The 4,968-nt window shown below is 36.7% G+C and overlaps 1 long non-coding RNA gene across 1 annotated transcript; it reads left to right on the top strand.

The window, feature by feature from the left end:
* Window positions 1-2,782: 2,782 nt before the first annotated feature.
* LOC135149248 (uncharacterized) lies at window positions 2,783-3,463 on the top strand. The gene is made up of 3 exons (XR_010287561.1): window positions 2,783-2,912; window positions 3,031-3,163; window positions 3,262-3,463. It is a non-coding gene; the product is annotated as an uncharacterized LOC135149248 (long non-coding RNA).
* Window positions 3,464-4,968: the final 1,505 nt, after the last annotated feature.

The raw sequence follows: 4,968 nt of genomic DNA, 5'->3' as shown, positions 1-4,968 counted from the left end.
GAAGATAATGATGATGATAATGAAGATGATGATGAAGATGATGACGGTTTTGATGACTTTCAATGATGTGTAAATAATATACAATGGTGTAATCATATACAATGTTGTTTAGGCTGCTTAGTAATTTGGTTATGTATTGGTATTTGATGTTGGTACAGGATTTGGCAATTGAAACTGCAAAAGAATCTGTTTTTTTTCAATTTTTGCCCAGAAAACCGACCGTCAAACAACATAACCGACCGGTTTTGACCATTAAACTACAGAAAACCGACCGCATTCATATAAAACCGACCCCCATTTTCAGAAAAACGACCGCATTCATATAGGCACGGTCGGTTATAAGCCGGTCGGTTATAAAATCCAGGATAGCGTACTGCCACAAAACCGACCGTGTCAAAACCGACCACATATAACCGACCGTTGCAGGATTTGACATCGGTCGGTTTTACTTAAAAGTCAGTCAAAGCCTCTGTATATTATTTGTTATCTATATATAAATTATAATAATATAACTTTACCAAAAAACCGACCGTGTTCATGTAAAACCGACCACTTTTTCCTGAAAACCGACCGGATTCAATTAAAACCGACCGTCTGCCCAGAAAACCGACCACTGGCCCCTTTGACTTCGGTCGGTTTTAACTAAAAGTCAGTCAAAGTCTACATATTATTTATTATATAGACATATAAATTATAATATATAAACAAATATATATATATTATATAAATATGTATATATATATATATTATTTTACATAATATTTTACATGTAATATTTATATAAAATATATTCGTAATATAAATATATATACAGTCATAGCTATCTCTTCAATCTTACATACACGGATGGTTACAAGTGAAGTGTCCGGAGAGGAAGGTGTGAAACCTAACTCTGTTTCCTCCTTTGCTCACGGTGATAAGTAAACGTCGTTCATCCTGTCCCCTTTGACGGTATTCAAGCAGATCGTAGGCTGACTCAGTACTAGTCACTATCCTGTGTCTATATTATTGGCTCATTTTTAATATATATTATTTTAACTTTTTTTTCCTAACTTCACGTGCCAAAAATTTAAGATTATTCCGATCATTGCATGTACATTCTTATAACTGATATATGTCATAAGCAGTGTTCTAATTAATAATCGCCGATTTAACTGAGTAATCCCCGATTACTCCACTGCAAGGTCGGACATTGATTCGATTTTTGAAATACGATTAATCCTTATATATATTTCTTAATCGAAGTATATACGATAAATATACCAATTAAAATATTATATTACCTTAAATATGAATAATTATAGAGTTTATGAATATAATAAATATATTAGTTGCTAATATAGTAATATTACTTTTGATTTAAAATTAAAATATTATTAAATAATACTAGCTATTAATATAATATTATCTAACTATTTTTAATATTAAAATATTAAAAGGTATGGTTTTTATTTAATTAAATAATATAATTTGGCCATTTTTTCAATTTAGGGTTCCTTAAAACCGACCGACGTACTATAAAACCGACCGATTTTTTTTTGCGCCTAATTTTTCACGAAAAATTAAAACACGCGCCTTAGTGAAACGACGTCGTTTCACCGGACCCAACGCCATAACCGACCGCTCCGTCGGTCGGTTTAAGCTCTGTATATATAAAAAAAACAGCCGTTTTATTTCTTTTCCTTTTATCTTTCTCTCAACTCTCATCTCTCTCGCCCTCTGAACTCCCCTCTCTGAACTCAAATCTCTCTCGCTCTCAAATCTCTCTCGCTGTCTAATCTCTCTTGCTGTAAACTCCTTCTCTCAAATGGCAATTCAATCTTTCATCTCTCTCGCTCTCAACTCCCTCTTTCTCAACTTGCTCGTGATTATGGTTGCGCTCGATTCTCTATGCGAATTTGTACTCGGTTCACAGAGGAGGGTTCGGTTCCTCGGAAGAAGAAAGCCCTTCGCTTTTCGGTTTGGGTTCGGATGATTCGGTATGCTCGATTCGTTTAGTTTGGGCTCTATTTCATTTTTTCAATTTAGTTTAGTTTAGTTTGTATGTGTATATGTTGGTGTGTTGTGTATCTGCATATATTTGTTTGTATTTGTGTTAATTTCTGGGAATTTCATCTATGGGTATGTATTTGCGTATGTTTGTAAGAGTATAAGTTTGTGTTAATTAGTATATACGTGTATGAAAAATTTTGCATGCAATTTGTCCGTCGGTTATATGCAATTTGTCCGTCGGTTATAAGTGGGGTGAAATTTTTCTTAAATTTTCAATTTGTATAGTTTTTGTTTTCTTAGGCCCATCATTTGTATGTTTGTATGTGTTTGTATATGTTTGGTTGAGCAAAACACATACTAATTGTATAATTATACAAATTAGTATGTATATTTTGTATATGTATAGTTTGTATATTACTTTAAATATGAATAAAGTAAGCGTGTATGTGTTGTGTTTGTGTTAAGGGGATAAGTGTTTAAGTGTGTTGTGTTTGTGTTAAGGGGATAAGTGTTTAAGTGTGTATGTTTTGAGTTTTGGATTTAACTTGATTTTAATTTTAATGAATTGTATTGTAGGGGCTCTTTGGTTGGGTGATGATTATCGTCATGATTTCAATGACGATATATATCATGGCAAGAAAAAGGAAAGCAACGGACAAGGACACCAACAAAGGCAAGGGAAAGAGTGTCGGTAGTAGTACAAACAAAAGGCGTGCGAAGGGAAAAGGCAAGGGGAAAGAAAAGACGGTGTTGCGTGACGAGCCAACAGATTCGGATACCGAATCGGACCAAAACCCAAGGGAGGCGGAGGCGGAGGAGGAACCGGTGAGAAGAGTGAGGATGCCGCGGTCACATTCATGCGGCATTTTTGGAGCTAAGATACCAACAAGACCTCGACGGATCAATATCTCCGATGGACAGTAAGTATATTTTTTTATATGTAGTGTTTTGTAGTGATTTGTAATGATTAATATATATAGTGTGCGTTAGTTATTAATAATTTGTTCACGAGTTTATATTTCTAATGTTCTTATATAGTATTGAAGATAATGAGGCAAAAAAGACTTTGCTTGCGATTATTCGGGCAAGATGGCCTTTGGGTAAATACACGTTTAGTGACATAGACGCGGCTTACCCAAAGTGGCTCGGTCTAAGGGTTGAGGAGTTTCTAGTAAGTAGATTTTTTTTTAATATAATATGTTTTTGATTTTGTTGGTAATTGGTGTGATTATTCAATTTTAATCCTTTGTACTTGTTGATATTATGTAGAAATATTATAGGCAATTGAAAGGTCAAAGCCGTTCAAAAGCCAAAGCTATCATTGAAGATCACATAAAGGTCACAATCAAAAGGACCATGAATGAATTGAAGAGGAGGATCGAGAGGAAGTCAAGGGAGGAAGGGGTTTCGAAGTTGGCTTTGAAACCGGAATATTGGAATATCATTTTTTGGAAAGATCTTCTCAAGTATTGGGACACGGATGAAGGCCATTTGCATAGGTCGGAAGTTGGAGCTGCTAATCGGCAACACGTGGAAAGGTTGCATAGCGCGGGTGCTCGCTCTTTCAACCGTGTGCGCGAGGGTAATACTATTTTTAATATGCAAACACACACACATACATTTTGTTTTTACCTTATAATTATATAATATATAATATAATAATGCAAATGCTAATGCTAATATAGTTATTTTGTGGTATAATTCAAGAACATGAAAAAGAAATTGTCTAAAAGTCCGACGAAGCTTGAGGTGTGGGATGAATGCCACACTAGGATCGGCTCCACTCCCGAGAGCCGAATATATACTACCCCCGCCGCTATGCGCATTGCGGTAATCTTCTAATTTTAGCATTTTAATTAATTGTGATAACCATGAATACGTCAATATGTTTATATGTTTAATTAATGCTTATATCTTCTAATTTTAGCACTTTAATTAATTGTTTATATCATAACTATGAATGCTAATTAATTGTGAAAAATGTGTAGGAACGATATGCCTCCATTCTTGATCGTATGCCGGTGGAGGTTACTCAAGCGGGGGAGCGGGATGAGCCTTGGGATTGGTGGATGGAAGCAATGGAGGTTCCCCAAGGCGAGAGGCCAAAAAAGAATTACGTTGTGGGGTTCCCTAAAGCTCGAGCTAGTGATTTGATCCCAACACTAGCCACTCGCTATAGGGATTCCACCCGTGGCGGCGCCGGCTCATCCTCATCCGCTCCAACACAAAATCCGGTGGTTCCCGATTCCATCTTCCTCCCGATTGTCCGCAATGTGCTCAATGAAACCCGTGCCAATCCTCTCCAATTTGCTCGTCGCCTATCGGATGAGGAGATAACAACTTTGCACGCACAGCCCTCGAGGCATCCGATCCAGCCGCTGACCCGGCTCGGAGGGCTGAATGGAATAGCCTTCTCGGCGGCGAGATTGTGCACATTGTAGGGACATTGCTCGAGGATGTCCTCCAAAAAATGGATGCTCGTGCTCAAATGGTAATATACTTATGCTTTGTTTTTTGTTTTGGTTGATATGTAAAAATGAATGGATTTCTAATTGTTTGACATGTTTTTGTAGGCAACTGCGCAAGAGGGAGAGAAAGATTACACGGATGTGGATGAGGAGACGGATGAAAACACGGATGATGAGGGTGAAGCGAAGCCGGTGGCGAAGACGGCGGGGAAGGTGGTGGTGAAGGCGGTGGCGAAGATGGTGGCGACGGCGGTGGTGAATCATCCGATGTTTCATTGACCGATTAGTGTAATTTATATTTTAATTTTAACGGATGGTATATATTAAGACAGTGGTTGGATTTGGATTGTGAATGTTTGGGTTTTGAATTGTTTGAATGTTTGGATTTGAATTTGTAATTAGTATGTTTGGATTTTGAATTGTTTGGATTTGGATTTGTAATTAGAATGTTGGATTTGGTTTAATTAGAATTGTTTCGTTTAATTTTGTTGTTGGTATTTTGTAATGT

Source organism: Daucus carota, chromosome 9 (assembly GCF_001625215.2).
Source record: "Daucus carota subsp. sativus chromosome 9, DH1 v3.0, whole genome shotgun sequence".
In the NCBI taxonomy this organism is placed as follows: domain Eukaryota; kingdom Viridiplantae; phylum Streptophyta; class Magnoliopsida; order Apiales; family Apiaceae; genus Daucus; species Daucus carota.
This window is presented reverse-complemented; position numbering and strand designations above follow the sequence as displayed.